Source organism: Marmota marmota, unplaced genomic scaffold (assembly GCF_001458135.2).
Source record: "Marmota marmota marmota unplaced genomic scaffold, marMar, whole genome shotgun sequence".
NCBI lineage: Eukaryota > Metazoa > Chordata > Mammalia > Rodentia > Sciuridae > Marmota > Marmota marmota.
In genome coordinates this window covers 11,631,594-11,650,134 of record NW_025999983.1, presented here as the reverse complement: position 1 = coordinate 11,650,134, position 18,541 = coordinate 11,631,594, and the positions used below count along the sequence as shown (strand labels likewise).

Genomic DNA, 18,541 nt, shown 5'->3' with positions numbered 1-18,541 from the left:
CACGGCATTCAGAGTATATCTGAATGCACTTTTAGTAAAAGAAGAGAAAAATTTATAAATATTTTATCCTGGGAAGGGAGATGACAATAACTCGCTGCCCTTGGGAGGCTCTGCTTTGGGACGGCTGTCATTTGTGAGCCCCACGCCTACTGGCCATCTAGACTCCAGGCCCTGTGTACTTTCCCACCGTGGGATGGCAGGAACCTTTTCCAGATCTAGCAGATGTTGGTAGACCTTCCCGCATCTCCCTTGGCTCACAGCACTTGGGGCTAGATTTGGGGTCTCATCTTCTTGAGGTTTAACCTCCTCTTCTCAAGCCCAGCTCCATCATGCCATGCAGAACTGGTGTTCTTGTGCCTCCTCAGCTTGATGGTGACCCCACTGTCCCAGGCCGCAAGAAAAGGGAACCCATTCTATTTTCCTGTGTTGTTCCTGAAACGTCATATCAGTTCTTCTAGCTCTTCCCAGCTCTGAGCATTGACTTGAGCACCTCGTCCTTAAGAGACTTCACCTGGGGAGGAACCCACCTTGTGGCCAGCTCACTCCTGCGCTACATGCTGACTGACCCCTGGGCAGCCACTCGCTCCTCTTTGCACTCTCCATTGCAAACCAGTACACACAGGCAGATACGTGAGCGATGCAGGTAAACGTGCCCAGTGGGTTTCTTTTCCTTCATGCTCACGTGCCGTCTTGCACCCTGCCCATCTCCTTTATTTATTTGTACATTCACCTACTTTCAATGCTGATCAAGATCCACTTAAATGAATCCCATGACCTTTTAGTGTGTCAGAAGCTACAGTTTGAACCACGTGGTTCTAATCAAGGTGCCCGACTTCGGCATCCCCTCTATGCTGGTTTGGGAATTCATGGAAGGCAGAGAGTGTGTCCATCGCTCTGTGGTGTGTGCAGCACGTTTCTTGGTGCCTGGCATGCAGTAGATGCCCAGATAAATAATGGTTGAACCCAAGGACAGAGCCTCTCTGGGCCTCCGTACCCTGTTTGTACAATGGAGACGTGCCCGTGGTAACTCACGGGGCAATCGTGGAGACTGCCTGAGACCCTGCATTTGAAGCAGAGTGCACAGAACCTGCACCAGCAGATGCTCTTTTTTTTTTTTTTTTTTGGTACCAGGGATTGAACTCAGGGGCATTCAAATACTGAGCCACATCTCCAGCCCCATTTTGTATTTTATTTAGAGACAGGGTCTCTCTGAGTTTCTTAGTGCCTCGCTTGTTCTGAAGCTGCCTTTGAACGAATGATCCTCCTTCCTCAGCCTCCTGAGCCGCTGGGATGACAGGCGCGCGCCACCGTGTCCGGCCAACAGATGCTCATTTAATATGTATTTTATCTGATTTTCTCTGTCTGACTCTCAGTAATTGACGTTTAACTCTGCACTGCAGTCTCTACCTGTAATGAGAGGTTGGAATTCCGTTAGCCCAACATCCCAACATTGGGACATTTTCCAATGGATTATGGAGCCAATAGGCAAATTGTCCCTCAGGGACACAATTTATTCCTGAGGTTTAGCATGGGTCAGACTCTGGCTGAAAATATGTGAGTGTCATGGGGGCTAGTCCTTTTTGTCACACCTTTTGGGATTCATTTCTTTGTAAAAATTGAGACTTAAGCTTATTATTAGAATTTCATTGCAGAAATTAAAACTTCTGTATTTAGAAAGATTATAAAATAAGTTTAGAATAAACATGAAATTCAGAGTTTTATTTTTTGGAAATTGAAAGATTTCATAAGAGCTTGTTATATTTTTCTCTTTTTTTTCTTTGTTCTAATTAGTTATACAAGACAGTAGAATGCATTTCAACACATCGTACATAAGTGGAGCATAACTTCTTATTCTTCTAGTTGTAAATGATGTAGATTCCCACCCGTCGTGAGTCATACATGCACACAGAGTAATAATATCCAATTCATTCTACTGTCATTTCTACTGCCATACCCCTTCTCCTCCTTTCACTTTCTGTCTAATCCAAAGTACCTCTATTCTTCCCTATTTCCCGCCCACTCCCCTGCATTGTGAATTAGCACCCGTATATCAGAGAAGGCATATAGCCTTTGATTCTTTGGGACTGGCTTACTTTGCTTAGCATGATATTCTCCAGTTCCATCCATTTACCAGCAAATGCCATGATTCCATTCTTCTTTAAGGCTGAGTAATATTCCATTGTGTATATATAACACATTTTCTTTATCCATTCATCTGCTGAAGGGCACCTAGGTTGACTCCATAGTTTAGCTATTGTGAATGCAGCTGCTACAAACATTGATGTGGCTGTGTCACTGTAGTATGCTGATTTTAAGTCCTTTGTGTATATACCAAGGGAGTGGGATAACTGGGTCAAATGGTGGTTCCATTCCAAGTTTTCTGAGGAATCTCCATACTGCTTTCCATAGTGGTTGCACCAATTTACAGTCCCAGCCAGCAGTGTATGAGTGTGTCCACATCCTCACCAACATTTATTTCAAAGCCATGAATGTGAATTAGCAGGAAGAGCACTGGTTGATGAACTGACCGGGCTAGTAACTAGCTGCTGGGTTGTGTGTGAGAGAGAATGTCTGGATCTCATTTCCTCACCTTTGAAAAGAAGAATCCCATTCAGCTCCCAAATCCTGTGCTCCAAAGTAAGAACTTTGGGGTCCTTCAGCTTACACTTACTGGAACACATGAGCCAACGGGGACATAATGATCCAACAGATGTCCCTCGGCTGCAGAGTTCAAATCCCCTGTGGCACCTTCTTCCTTGGTGCTCCATAACCACCCCTTGGTCCTACCATGTATAAAGGTTAAATGATGCTTTCACTGACCTTGGAACAGGGAAGAGTCGGGTTAGCAGTCATTTAAGTAAATTAAGCCTCAAAAACCAAGCCTCTGCATGAATCATCATAGGAGTTTGTGCTGAATTACTCTTCATCTTGTCCATGACATGTGAGCTTTTCATCTGGTGCTGCGTGACTTGATGGTTGGTGTCTGAGTCATCTAACAGGCCTGTTTGCTGTTTCCTTGCAGGGCAGAATGACGGGGAAGATCAGCTTCTGAGCTGCCGGGGGAATGTGAAGGCTTTCTCATCTCCAGCTGTCTGGTTGAAGCTTCAGAAGGTCAGTGGTGACTCCCATTGGCCGACGTCTTCAGAAGTTCTTAAGGAGCAGGCAGTCTGAAGTTGGCAGGGTCACTCCAGAGTCGCGCCTGCCTGGGGCCCTTCTAACTTCTAGAGTGCAGTTCCCCAGCCGAGTGAGTGGGAGAAGGGGAGGGCGTGCATGGTGAGGCCCTCGCTGCGGCTTGATGCCACCAGCTTCCCTACATGGTGGCTTCTCCTCTGCTCCTTGGCAGTGCCCCTGGAGACGCTGATGGAAAAGAGAGTTAGATGTCAAGCGATTGGACCTTCAAGGCTAAGAACCCGCCCAAAACTTTCCCAGGGGCCTCCCTTCCCTCTGTTTTCTAAATGGCTGTGTCTTCAGCTTCTGGTCAAAGCAGGGGCCGTCACTTCAGTGTTGCATGAAGAGAAGGAGAAGAGCTGGCTGTGAGACCCCGTCTTGTGGCCCGGTTGCTCCCCATGGTTCGTCTTGGCCTCAACCTTCTCATTAGTCTTGCTCCCAGCTCTAGTTCCACCACCTGAAATAAAACACATGCCATCAGGCACTCCCCGAGACGTCCCCCACGTCATGAGAGATGAAGTTCAGCCTCAAGCCATCTCTGATCCGAGCACCACAGGCCCTTCAGCCTCAAAGCTTTGTGCCCCTCCATACCCGTGGGCCCATCATCTGGTGGGTCCCTCTGTCTTGCTATTATTGCCTTCTGTCCATCTGGCATAATTAAATGCCCCTCTCCTCCATCTACCTGGTCAGACTCAGCTACATGAGCCTTTCTGAGATCTCTTGTGCCGTCCACAGGGGGCCCCCCTTGAGGCCTTCAACGCAGCTCACCCCTGTGCTCACCACAGTATGTCTGTGTCACACTTTTATCTCAGTCTCCCTCCTGTTGCACTGGGCACCCTGCTCGGGCAGGGACTTCCTTGTTCTTGAGGCAGGAAAGCACAGTGGTCAGACCCTGCAGGCTTAGTACAGATTGAAATCTTGGTTCTGTGGTGTACGGGTTGATCTCCAGCTCCACCTCTTTTTAGCCTACTTTCCCTCCTGGGGGTAAAGAAGAGACAACGATGTCCGTGTTAAGTGAGTATGTGAAGCCCTGGGGCTGTACTGTGAAGCCATTATTGATCACAGGTGCTCATGTGGGAGAGAGCACCTTGAAAGACACTGCATTTTCTTTCCTTGCAGATCAGAGCCATGGAAATTGAACAATGATCTGTAGTTTGTGGACATCTGGGAATTTATCTGCTGAGGGAAGTTGAATGTGAACGTAGTGTTTTGTGGTGCCGTAGAGGTCTCTGCAGTCATTCTTCACTGTGCGGCAGAATCGCCTTTGTTTCCAGATACTTCTAAGCTCATCAGTCTTTCAGAGGCTTCCAAAATGTGGCTATAGTATAAGTCCCTCTAAAGTCCCCATTCCTGTTCCTTTACCGTATCTGTGTCACATGAAGACTCAGATTGGTGGCAGAGGATCCCCCCTTTTCCCCTGAGTTGGAGGTTGTGCTGAGGGTGAGCCTCTGCACTTGGACCTCCTCGGCTCAGGACACGGCAGTCTGCTCCTTGGCTGACTCATCAGTGTCCCCACAGAGACTTAGCGTGACAGCTCAGTGCTGTGTCCACTCCTGGTACTGCCACCCTGTTCCTTTGATGTGGCCTCTGTGCATACTTGCCTGGGGGCCTGCTGTCTGGACATGATCCTCACAGGCAGCGTGAATAGCCAACCCAAGGAGGGGTGGGGGCATCCTGCAAAGGGACAGCAATTCCAGCACCAGGCCTCTGAGTTCCAGAAAGGTCCAGGGCTCAGGCCCAGAGCCCTTGCCTCTTTGCACATGCCCCACCCAGCCAGGGTTGCTGCCGTTGGCCTCTTTCACTAGGGCTTCAAGGGCTTCAGACATGGGGGGACTCAGCGACCCAAAATCCAGGCCATAGAAACGTGTACTGGTGGAGCAGGCCGCACTTCAGTGTGTGGAGTCTGACGAGTGCTCACGAGGAAGATCTCCATTCCCCTCACTCCTGCTCCTCCACAGAACCTGCAGCTGTGCTTCCCGCCTCCCTGTTCCCCTGCAGCCTGCTCTGCCCCAGCGTGCCGCCTGAGTCTCTCCTACAGATCAGGAAACTAACCCACTCCTCGCAAGTCTCCTTGCAGCTTCTCTTCTTGGCCCTCACTCTCCTTCTCCTTCACTGCAGGCTGCCTGCTGCCCCGCCCAGGAGGCTGCCCTGGGCACTGGACAGAGCCTTTGCTCTTCCTCAGCTCCGACTTGCTCCTTCCAAGGCCCTTAGCCAGACGCCGCGGGCCCCAGCAAGCAGGTCTGGACCCCACCCCGGAGCACCCCCCTGGAGCACCCTCCTGTTCTCCTGATGGAGCACTCTGTCTTTTCAGAGCAATGGTTTTGAGGGTGACTTAGAGATTTGAATCTCGAGCCCCGACTCCCGCTCTGAGTTATAACTGCTGTCTGGACATCTCAGTTCAAGGAATGGATTAGAATTCACTGTGACTAACAGTGGACATGTTTTCTGCCCCCCCCCCCCAAACTAACTCCTCCTGGAGTCCGGAGTCAACTGATCCTTTTACACCAGAGCCAACTCTGACCCAGTTTCCTTCATCTCCTGGAAACTGTCACCAAGTTCTAACTTTCTTTTAGGGCATTCAGATCTGCCTCAGGGCCTCTGGCTGTGGTTTCCCTCTGGATTCCTTCTCTTCCCTCATTGCTGTACTTAAGCACCCCTCCCCCCCCCCCCAATATCACTTGGCTCAAAAGCCTTTCAAGGCCTCTTCTGGCCTATGACGGGCAAAGTCCAGGTTTTTCTGCCCTGTTCCAAAGCCCCATGGGACCTGACCCAACCCTCCCTATTAACCTTGTCCCCACGCCCTGCCAGGCCTTCACAGATTGCCTGCTGTCAAGTCACTGCCCAGGTTCTAGGGGAATCAAAGGACCAAGGTTGTCAGTCCCTCCTACAAGACCCGTGCAGTCGGGTGCCGGGCTGGAGGCAGTGTCCCCAGCTCATGGACTCTACTGATAACACCAGTGCCTTGTTGAAGGCAGAGGAAGCAATGTGGGAACAGAGGAGGGGCCATTACTTGTGACATTTCCTATGCTGTGGCTTGGAGAGTAACTCTGTCAACCTGGAGCCTTAATGTGTTTCTTGAGCCACTTTGTTATCAAGAGACCCAGTGAACACCTGTGAGATCATATTAATTATTCAAAGTGATTTTCTTTTAGTGTTTTGGGGGATTGAACCCAGGAGTGCTCTACCATAGAGCTTATATATACCTCTGGTCCTTTTTATTTTACATTGAGCAGGCTCTTGCTAACGTGCTGAGATAGACCTTGAACTTGTGAGCCTCCTGCCTCAGCCTCCCAAGTTCCTGGATTACAGGTGTGTGCCACCATGCCCTGCTCAAAACAATTTTTGAGTGAAAAATTACATCTACTTTCCTTGATTTTTGAGATCAGTAGAGAAGAATGGGGGTGGGTAATGATTTCTCTAATTTTCTATTTTTGAAAGAGATCTTTTGAATCTTCTTTTTATTGGTAAGTGTTCTACTGAATCTTCATATAATCATTAAAGTCAAGTATCTGACTAATATGAAATGGTCTTCTTGGAGAATTTTCTCCTTGTCCAATGGACTGGTTTCAGGCAAGGTGAACTCATGGCAGGTATTGCACTCTTTCTGTGAAGTACTGTTTTTAAGAGGACCGTTCAGCTTCCTGTGTGTCTCTCCACAGATAAATTTGCAGCCAGAATCCTCACATTGAGAGAATTCCACACCTATGGAATTTCATAGTCTGTGCCCGTGGCCTGGCATTCATGAGACGAGGTCGTGCTTGGATCAGAAAAATTCTTTGGACTTGAGGCTTTTGTTCCTGGATGATTCCTTCTTCTATTACTTCCTCATTGTATTAATGACTTCCCAAGAATCCAAGATAAACTATTTCCCCATGCCTGCTGCAAGACCATAGCTCAAACATTTGCTGTTTTATTGCCCCATGTTATTAAAACCACCTTCTGGATTTGCACCTAAACATTTGGGCATATATTTGCATGTGTGCCCAACTCACATAGTAGGTACACACACGCTCACATGCCTTTTGATACCTGTGTGAATTCTGGCTGAGATATTGGGCATGTGCACTTAGGGGTAGAGCCTTCGTTGGGCACACATAGTCCTGCAGCCCCACCTGGGCCGTTCCCCACACCTGAATGTTTGAGCCAGAGAAGGTGTCAGCATGAGCCAGCGCCAGGCCCACCTGCCTTACAAAGGCACACACCCAGGTACCCTCACCTGCAGCCCTCCCGACCCACCCCAGCCAAACACGTGTTCACATGTTCAAAGGTACACAGAAGGCTGCCCTCAAAGTGGGCCAGACATCCACACTGAGAGTTCAAGGAGGGGAAGAGGTGTCCATAGGCACAGGAAGAGATGTCCACAGGATTCCGAATGGCTCTCTCCTTTGTCTTTACAATTTACCCTTCTTCTTCTCCCTTTGCCAGATGTATTTCCATGAGGTGCTGTTTCTTGGCTCCGGTCTTTCTGTCGCCGTCTTTCTCCCTGGCAGAGTTCCTTCACACAGATGCTACTGTGGTCCATTGATTCAGAAATCCACACTCTCTGTCTCTCATGATCAATGGCATTGGCAGGTCCCTGGTGCCATCTGGGCAGAAGCCACTATGAACTCTGTACCTTGTTCTTATTCTAAGCAGGTGTTCTCAATGGCAGTGTTTCATCATCATTATCATTATTGACCCAAATCAGGTATTGATATTGTAATATCTGATTTTATTGATCAAAAGAGGACCAGGGAAGCTGAGGGTTTAGCTCAGGGGCAGAGCTCTTGCCTAGCACGTACAGGCCTGGTGTTCAATCTGCACCATAATAAGTAAATTAAAAGTAAACGAAGGCCCTCAGCTGGGGGTGTGGTGCAGGGGGAGTGTGCATGCTTAGCATGTGTGGGTGCCTGGGCTAGATCCCCAGCACCAGGACAGAGGATCTCTTCAGCCTATCACTCCCTGGCACGAAGAGTCATCCCCTAGAAGATGTATGAATCTATGTAACCTGGTAGACATATCAGGTTTTCTTTTTTGATTTTAGGCAAATTACTCTGCACAAAACACTTTGGATGAATATATATAAATGTGCACAACAATTAAGTCACTATTGCAGAAAATCTGGGCCTTGCTGGTGGGAACTGATTTTAAAAGGATAATATAGGAAGAGTCGAGTGAAAGACCCAGGATGAAGATGAGGAGACTTAGGGCAGCTGAGGCACAGCATGTGTCCTGGCTTGTGAAGACAGAAGACGGGAAAAGGACTTTTAAAGCTCTAGTTAGAAGAAAATGTGAATGGGAGGCAAGGAGTTCCCTGCTGGAGGTATCACACATGGGCTAGGTGGCCTCTTCACCAGAGAGGGAGTTCAATGGGCAGAGGACAAGTTGACCCTTCCGGCCCTGAGCACCTGTGATTCTATGAAACAGTTGTTGGTGTTCTGTATGAGAGCCACAGGTGTCTAAGGAGGTGAGCTATTGAGATAATTCTGGAAACTGAAAGACCAGCTACTGAAGAATGATCAGTAATTACTGCTTTTAACCTGAAACAGGTAATGCATCTTCCCAAATTACTGAATTGATTCCCAGGGCATAGCTTATTCTCTGGGAGAATCTAGTTTGTTCCCCTGGTTCCAACTTCAGCAGATGATAATACTGTGCCTTTAAATAGCCCTTTTCATCTGTGACTCTCAAAGAATTCTGTAAGCATTAATTAGTTCTCACACATGTGACCGGGAATTTATTTTCTCACTTGTCAGATGGATAGTAAACAGTTTCACACCTGGGCAAAGCTCAAGTACTGAGGTGGTCACTCCTGGGGAGATCTATCCAAAGAAGGAAAACCTCAGTCACCCTTCAGGATGGTGTCTGACAGGTACCAGATGTCCCTTGTGTATGGATGAGACCTCAGACTCTGATACTAATGCTCACATGAATTCAGACTTCTTCCTGCTGTTTATTTCTATTCAGATCTTCTAACACTAAAATCTCAAATAAGATGTAAAAATTGAGAGAAGTTTCCAACCTAGTCAGTATATAGATTTAAGAATTATGGGCTGGGGCTCGGGCTCAGTGGTAGAATGCTCACCTAGCACGTGTGAGACCCTGGGTTCGATCCTCAGCACAACATAAAAATAAATAAGTGAAATAAAGGTATTGTGTCCAGGGCTGGGGATGTGGCTCAAGTGGTAGTGCGCTCGCCTGGCATGCGTGCGGCCCGGGTTCGATCCTCAGCACCACATACAAACAATGATGTTGTGTCTGCCAAAAACTGAAAAATAAATATTAAAATTCTCTCTCTCTCTCTCTCTCTTTAAAAAAAAAAAGGTATTGTGTCCAACTACAGCTAAAAAATAAATACTTTTTTTTTGAAGTTTTAAATTTTATTTTATTTATTTATTTTTTAATTATTAATTGTTCAAAACATTACATAGCTCTTGACATATTTCATACATTTGATTCAAGTGGGTTATGAACTCCCATTTTTACCCCGTATACAGATGGCAGAATCACATCGGTTATACATCCACATTTTTACATACTGCCATTCTAGTGTCTGTTGTATGCTTTTAAAAAAGAATTATGTAACCCTTTTGCCTTTTTTTTTTTTAATTTTTATATTTTTAGTTGTAGATGGACACACACCTTTATTTATTTGTTTATTTGTTTATTTAATGCGGTGCTGAGGATTGAACCCAGGGCCTCACACATGCAAGGCAAGTGCTCTACCACTGAGCCACAACCCCAGCCCACCCTTTTGCCTTTATAAAATTATATTGCACAAGATGTGAACTGTCTGGAAGGTTCTGGGTCAGGACAGACACGTTATCATCTCCTCACCCCATGTCACATTGCCCCGGCCCCAGTCACCGTTTACCACTGTTTAGTCACAGGGCACTCGCAGGGGTCCCAGATGAAGGGAAACGTGTGCGCGACACACCTTCCTGACGCTTCAGTTCTAACTCCGGCCCTGACGTTTTCATAGTTAAAATCTAAACATCACCTGCTGCCTTCAGAACCTGCCCCTTCATTCTCTCCTTGACCCCAGGTTCCACCAGCTCCCCTGCACTGAAGTCACTAAAGTTTTCAGTGACCTTGTGGGATTCCAGGGGGTGCTTCCTGGGGTCATTGCACTAGACCTCCCTGATGCTCTAGTCTGCCCTGTCTTCTAGAAAGTCTCTCTTCCCTTGATGCCAGTGTCTCCTAAATCCCCCACTGCCCTCTCCCTTCTCCGGCACATTCTTTCTTGTTGGAAGACATTCTACTGGGACCATTGGTCCTCGACTGTCTTCTCAGGGGGTCAGCTCCACCATCCTTATCTCTGAAGGGGGTAGAACCATCTCTCTCCATTTCCCTGATGGAAAAACTGAGGCCTCTTGTTCATTCTTTCTTTCATTTTCTATACCCAGAGGCTCACAGAGTTCCTCTTTTTTCTTTGTAGTGGCTTTTAACCCTCTCTAACAACACCTCTAAGCAGGTCCCTAGCATTAAATGTGTGTTTAGTGGAGATGCAGCCCACTCTTCCAATTTCAGTTGTTTGTGTACCATACACACTGTCTATTAAATGAGTGTGACCTTTAAATATATAAAATGGACACTCAAAAAGAGGGGGCTTTTTGCTTGTTCATTTCTTTGCACTACTGGGTATTGAGCACGGAGCCTGCCACATGGGAAAGTGCTCTACCACTTAGCTACAGCCCCACCCCTTTTTATTTCGAGACACAGTCTCCTGATGTTGCCCAGGTTGTGATCTTCTGCGTCAGCCTCCTTAGTAGCCGGGACCACAGGGGTGTGTCACCCACCTGGCCAAAAAGGTGAAATTTTAAGAAGTAGATGTAAATTAAAATACTGATATCTCTTCCTGTGTCCCTTCGGATGATCTGGAGAAGACCAGGGAGGACATGCCACCCCCAAAACCAGGGTCAGGACTGTGACAGTGGCCCAACCATGCTGTCCATCACCAGGCATCTGCCTCTCCTTCCCATCGAGCACCTGCGTTCCTTTCTTTTCCTCACCTGAGGTGTCCTGGACTGCCCAGGAGGGACAAGCGCAGCTCCCAGGGACCCTCAGGGCCCTGTGATCCTGTGGCCTCTTCCCCAAGCCTTTGCTCCTTCCCACACCCCTCTTGCTCCTCTCCACATCTGGAGCCTCACCTCATCCTACCTTCCCTGTCCACTCCAACACCTGAGCCTCCTTCCTCACCGCCGTCTGAGCGTATGGCCACCTGCCTCTCAGCAGTGCTCCTCGGCATGCCCTCGGGTCATTATCTCCTCAACTGGACTCTGATCCCCCTAAGTCCAGGTCTCTTCATCCCTTCACATCCTTCTCCAAGGAAACCAGTGGAGACGGCGAACCTGACCACTCTCACTTTAGTGCTGCTTCGTCCTTTTTTCCGGATGGCACCATTGTCAGGGACACCCAGGGCTTCTCAGTGGTTGCGTTTGGGCAGAGACACCCACAGAGGCCCCAGAGTCTCTGACACAGCCCAACTTACTGATCACAAGTGCGCCTGGGGACTTACCGTGTCTGTGGCTGGCAGTTTAAGTCCACTAAGTGCTGCTCAAGTTCACCTTCTTCCAGAAGCTGGTGGATAATTCTTTAAAAAATTCAACAGAAGAAAAGTTGGCTGCTTATTGGGAGTCTGCTTTGGACTGCCAACTTGGATTGCTTTACATGAATGTTGATGCACGGGCAATTTATTAGCAAAGTATCCATCTCTTTAGTGCCCAGCGGGGTGCAGGACATGCGTGTAAATCATCCAGATGACAATGTCCTGGATTGGGCGCTTGGCACTCACCTACCACCAATCAATGCACCTATTCACAGATGGCAGAGTTGGGATGCTGAGGCTGAGTCGAGAGGCTGCCACTCAGGAGCAGAGTGACGGACGTGCTGAAGAGGCCACGGGTCGGAGCTTCTTCCACACCTTCTTGAACTCACCTGGCAGACACTGACCTGGGAATTGGGAAACAGAGGACTGGAATAAAGATAGCAACCGGCTTCCCTGATCTCAAGCTTTACGGCTCTGGGGCTGAACGAGCCATTCAGTTCTCAAAGGTGCATCCTCGGGGACTGGCCTCTGGGGGACTGGCTGTTACTGGATGGATAACCTTTGAGACCCCCTTAATTGAAACACACTCTTCTTATTAAAATAAATGCATACAAACTGAAAATTAGTTTCTTTGGTCCACTGTAAGAGGAATTGTCCACGAAATTGAGTTGTTTAATATTTAAACTACATTTTTCTTGTTTACATGGAAAACTTGGCAGGCTTGGTGAATGTCATAATTGTGTTCAGAGTCCAAAAGTAATCCCATAATATGTATTTCAAGTGTAGTATAGCTCAGTGTCTTGAGCCAAGATGATCCTGCCAACCTCTTTTGGGTGGCTGGGGATCCCAGCTGATCTTGAGGGTGACAACTCATACTGTAGGCAGGTTACCCTTGGGTATTGCTTTTCAGATTAAAGTGTCAGCTTTGCTACTTTAATGAGGGGTAGCTGTTGGATTTTCTTATGCTTTTTTCATAACTTATGTGTTTCTCTTAACTCTGAAAGCAAAGGGTCAATTTGGAGAGTGAGTCAGGAAAAGACCGAAATCTTTTCAGAAATCTCTGCTAGTAAAATATTTCTTTGAGATTTTTGTTTGTTTGTTTGTTTGTTTCTTTTTAACTGGGGATTGACCCCAAGGTCATTTAACCACTGAGCCACATCCCCAGCCCTTTGTATTTTTTATTTAGAGACAGGGTCTCACTAGCTAGGTTACTTACAGCCTCGCTAAGTTGCTGAAGCTGACTTCGAACCTGCAATCCTCCTGCCTCCGTCTCCTGAGCCTCTGGGATTACTCTTGTAATATATTTTAGGAGACCCACAGAAAAAGAAAGAAGGAAAGAAAGACAAGAAGGGAGAGTGGAGGAAGGAGGGAAGGAAGAGGAGGAGGAGGAGAGAGAGAAAGAGAGAAGACAGAGAGAAGAGAGAGACAGAGAAGGAGAAAGTCTTCCCGGGGATCCCACCCAGTTTCCTCTCTGCGCAAGTTTAGCTCAGGACACAGCTTGTCTTTCCAGTCTCCAGCTCCTGCTGTGGCTCTTGGCAGGGGATACTGGGACCACTGCAGATGGCCCTGGGAGGAGGGGATGCAAGTGCTGGCCTTGTTAATTGCCGCTGGACTTGGGCTGCCGTCTGGGAAGGGAATACCCACCTTGGTTGCCAAGTGAAGCATTTTCACAGCCTGAGGCCATAGATGTGACTTTGCTTTGTGAATACAAAACAGATAGAGGAACAAAGTGCCAGTCCTGAAAGGCGAAGAGAGGGCCATCACTAAGTGCCATGTATGAACTCAGAATGATTCTTGGTACAGCTATTCTGTGGCTCATGAAATAATTTTGTATGAAAATAAGGCAACTTCTAGTGAGTTGGTTCATATTATTTCTTTCTTACTGTTTTCTTTAAACCCTGCTTTGAAGTACAAACCAGTAAGAAATTTGGAAAGTCTGTGCTCATCATTGGAGTGGATTAAAACATTCGGAGCCTTGCAGAAACCTGTGGTCTAGAGTCATGGAAACCAGGGGATTTAGAAGTCTAGACTGATCCAGGAAGAAAGCACATATTTTCTCTGAAGCACTAAATCGTTTGCCTTCATTTCAGATTCATAGTTGACTCATTTCAGATTATAGTTGACATGTATGAATGACCATTTTTCCAATGAAGGATTGATGCATTTTGTAATTACCAGTCGGGGGTATTTACCTATAAAGAGTCATTTTCCAAATGTTCATACCATTTTGTAGCCCTCTTTATTCCATGAAATCTTAAACACGAGTTTATTGTGCATCTACTATGTGAGCGCTAGGGGTATAATTGTAAACAGAACCAGAGCCAACTGGCCCCTTTCCTCAGGGAGTTCCTTGGCCCGCCCTGGTGCTCCTTGGTCTCTGTAGTCATGTTCGCAGGGCAGCACTTAGCTTGTTCTTGAAAAATGAACTTGACTTTCACAAAGTGTCCAATAGCAAAGAAAAAATAAATGATTTTGAACGCAGAGACCAAACAGAAATACATCTTAAGTGAACCACACCTTCAGATGCTAATTTCAATGATTTTTCTTGTCTTCCTCCTTCTCATGCACCATGTTCTCTCTTCTGTTGAATAGTGACTGGGTTCATTGCCTTTAAGCCACCATTGATTTGTAATTAATGACCACACTTAGTCATTAATTAATTAGTATATTCCAGGACAGGGCTGGGTGTTGAGATTGTAGAAATGCAAGGACACCTTGACTCCATGTGGTTTTTCCCTCTACCAAAGTCACTGTATTCTGCCCAAAGTTGTCCATTCTCCCACTTTTCATTTCTGGGCTTCTTCTTCATGAAAGGATAATATTCGTAGGATTTTGAAAACATAAAAAGACCAAAAAGGAGATGAGTTTTAAAAACATCTAATTGCTAAACCTTAAACCCTAGATTTCCAAAGGCAAATCCCCCCAGCCACACACCTGGGGGTCCACACGAGTCACCCAGCAGGACTGGAAGCCCATCTGTGTGCTTGAGCCTTCCTGTCCTCCAGAGCAGTATTTCCTGGGAGCAAGGAAGACCAGTGGAATTTTTCTGGTTGCTTTTGAGTCACTAACCATGGAAATACTTATGCTCATTTTATAAACACCGACTACATCCCAGATAATAAATGTATACTGATTCATCTCCTATTTTTATAAGTCACTTTCAGAGGATAGCAGTGGATCTTCAGAGGATGAGTGAACCCTTCCTTTAAAAAGCATATTTCAAACATCCCCCCCTAATTATATTGGAGTGCTGCTAATTCATAGAAGGGTCAGTGCATTTTCAAAAAACTCCTGCTCCATCAATATAACTTAAATATTTTAAACTAAGATTTAAAATATTTAAATAAACTGGATTTATGAGCTTTCGCTTGTATCTTGGATGAAAGGGAGGAAAAGAGGCATTTGGCTTTATCTTCATGACCAATTGTTCTTTCAGGAACAAGGCTGCCTTGCTAAATCGTGGTCATTTCCCCCGGTTTGAATGGCTTTGGGTTGTAGTTTTCACAGTGCTGGGATGGAGCCCAGGGCCTTGCCCTTGCGAGGCAAGTGCTCTACCACGGAGCTGTACTGAAGCCCTGAGTGGAATTTTAATTCAGGTTTATAGATTTTTCTTCATAAAGGTGAGGCAATCTTGCTTTCTTTCCCCAGAGCAGAGCTCAGCAGATGGCTCTCCTCTAAGGAGACCATGATCTAGTGTTGGGGGTGCTTTCTCTGGACCTCAGATGTGAGACAGGCGTTTGATGCCAGTTCTCTTCCTTATGTTTGGAAGATTCCATCTGGTCCTCTACGTGCATTTCTCTATCCCAAGAACCTTCTAGGATGTGATTACTGAGTTAAAGCAGCACATAGAAAAACTGGTTTTTACTTCTTGTTCATATAGAGTAACACCCACAGAATTGGCAGAGCTAGTGTAATGCCACACGTGTGACCGGGCGAGGTCAGTAAAGTCTCCTGTCCACGGAGGCTGCTAGGAACATTTTACACAACTGGACAGAAACGTGAATTCCTAGTCACTCCATGAGACAAACCACTGTGTCCACGAGGAAGAAAAGCTCCTATTAGAACAAGATGCAGGTTGGGCCTCCTGACTGCAGGAGGGACACAGAGCCCATTCTTAGTGTGCCCGGGCTCACGTCACTCCACATACAGTGTTTCTCATCTCAGGGTTTCCAGAAAATGTCCTGTGAAATGTAAATCCCAAGTTCTTTTTTCTGGTGCCTTCTTATACATGATAAATGAAATTCAGCTTGATTACATTTACTGGTTTGGCCAATTTCATATAATTAAGGGAGCTTTTCACAAAGAGACTAAATAGACTGCTGAAGAAAGTATAAAAAGACGTGTTGGAGGTACATTGGTGTTTGGGGCACAGTTGCGTTTGAGTTTTATGAAGGTTTCCTTCCTCCACGGAGAAATCTGGAGACTCTAGGGCATAGACTCTAAGCCAGTTTATTTTTATATTGAAAAATCACCTCCTTTAAAACTCTTGAGAATTCCCCAAATTCCACATATATATATATATAGTAAGTTACATGTAAAGCTTACTTATAATTTTTGGAAAATTTGAGAAATTTAATACTTCAATGGTAATGATGTCAACCTTTTGAAAATGGTTACCTGCCACCGGCCAGGGGAATGTGCTAAACACCTTGCACCTTTCTCTCAGTAACTCTTCACAACAGCCTCATAAGGCAGGCATTTTACACATGAGGAAACTGAGGCCAGAAGAAGGCTAAGTAATTGGCCCAAAGTCAAAGAGCCAGAAAGTAATGGGATTGCACTCCTCTTGGTTGGCTCAGTTTGACGCCAAAGCTCATGATCTTAATGAGCTTACTCTGCATTGCCTCTCTGTGAATGATAAAAACATCTGCCTTAATTAATGGTTGTGCAAGTAAAAACAGCTTTCCCATAAGAGGTGCATGCACTTATTTTGATTGGCAGTTACGTGGTACCATAGCAAAGACTCCTAAATTTCCTTAGCAAGGACATGCACAAAGAGGCTAAAAGCATGCTGTTGGTCACTAGTGTCTAATTTCCCTGTTACCTTCTTTCTGCAATGACTGAATCGACAGGCACATGTATCCCTTTTGTTTAAATAATGGATATATTTATATATTAATAACTAGAAAGCAAGGCTGCGTGAAGAAAGAAAGTACAAGGAAAATTAGATTGTAGAATTAAGCTTTAAAATACAAAATACAACACAATTTCTTATTTTCTCTTAGATTGAGTCTCTGATGTAAGATGATAGTTCACAAAGCATCTTCAAGTGCTTTCATTTTATTTAAAAATTTCATTATTTATTTATTTATTTATTTATACTTTTTTAGTTGTTTTGGGATTAAACCTAGGACATGCTCATGCATGCTAGGCAAGTGCTCTGCCATTGAGCTGTACCCTGAGTCCTTTTTTAAAATCTTGAGGCTGGGTCTCACTAAATTTTCCAGGCTGCTTTCAAATTTGCAATCCTCCTGCTTCAGCCTCTCACGTAGGTGGGATTACAGGTGTGTGTCACCACACCTGGCTCTTGAGCCACACACACCTCAGATAGAGCTGTGGCACTTAGGCATCAAGCCAGGACTGCAGCCATCTGGAAATCATCACGTGATACAAAGGGGACGGAACTCTGACCTGGGTTGGGTTTGCTTGCTTTCCTCTTGGATGATAGAACGCTAAGAACAAGGTTAAGTTGCCCCTTGCCCAGCTGTCACAATGATCTGGAGTGGAATCAGCCTCCTGCTTGTCCTGCTGTGGCCTGGAACTTTCTCTAGGTCAGGAACCATGACTGTGTTCCCAGGGACTAGAACTGTGCCCGTCAGAGTCCACAGCTGGGGGCTGGTGAATCCGGGAGTCTGTGAAGGAGCCCTGTTTAAATAAGTGAAGGACTCCTGGCTTCTGCTCTCAGTCTCACACTCCCTTTGTAAAATGTTGCAATAGAGGGTTATTTCAGCTCACAAGTTTGGAGCCATGAAGCCAAACATTCAAACAGAGCCTCAACAAAAGAATGTGCAAGTTCAGCCAGGTGCCGTGGTGCACACCTGTGATCCCAGCGACTCTGGAGGCTGAGGCAGGAGGACCATGAGTTTTGAACTCAGCAACTTAGTGAGGCCTAAGGACTCAGTGAGACCCTGTCTCTAAATAAAAAATAAAAAGGACTGGGGATATGGCTCAGTGGATAAGTGCCCCTGGGTTCTAGCCCCATTTAAAAAAAAAAAAAAAGGAATACCTCCAGCACTGTCTCTCCCTAGGATCCCTGTTACTTTCTGGGTGTTTTCCAAGGTGCTTGGGGAGACCAGGTATGTGTGGTTAAGAGGGGTGTATAGAGCTGCTCTCACTTCAGGGGGGTCATCCACTGATATCTGGATCAAGATCCCCCATCTTCCAGAGGCATTCTGAAGGTGTCACTGTGGAGGAGGTTGCCGGTTTGGAAATTCAGCTTTTATTAAGTTGGAATGCGGGGAAGAAAGTTTTACCTTATGACTAGCTGAATTTTCTGTAGCCAGAAGTGACTCTTACACTTTGCTTGTTTTCTTCCTGTGGCACTCACCACAGACTATCTGTTAAAATTGTTATTTGTGTAGAAATCTTGTCATCCAAGACTGTTAGCTATTTGCTAGATATTTGTTTTGTTTGGTACTCAGGTTTGAATCCAGAGTGCTTTGAACCAGAGTGCTTTACACATCCTCGGCCCTTTTTATATTTTATTTTAAGACAGGGCCTCACTTAAGTAGCTGAGACTAGCCTCAACTGATCCTCCTGCCTTAGCCTCCTGAGTTGCTGGGATGATAGGTGTGTGCCACTGTACCCAGCTATTTTATATATATATATATATATATATATATATAT

General features: G+C 46.0%; 1 protein-coding gene across 4 annotated transcripts in view; it reads left to right on the top strand.

The window, feature by feature from the left end:
* The first annotated feature begins 2,916 nt into the window (after positions 1–2,916).
* Positions 2,917–18,541, top strand: part of Tiam2 (TIAM Rac1 associated GEF 2) — a 233,630-nt gene continuing 218,005 nt past the window's right edge. For 3 of the 4 annotated variants that reach the window (XM_048805929.1, XM_048805925.1, XM_048805928.1), the window contains exon 1: positions 2,917–3,111. The gene's annotated coding sequence lies outside the window, so the exon portion shown is untranslated. Of the gene's footprint in view, positions 3,227–18,541 lie in introns of all 4 variants that reach the window. The other variant, XM_048805927.1, reaches the window with a different exon arrangement.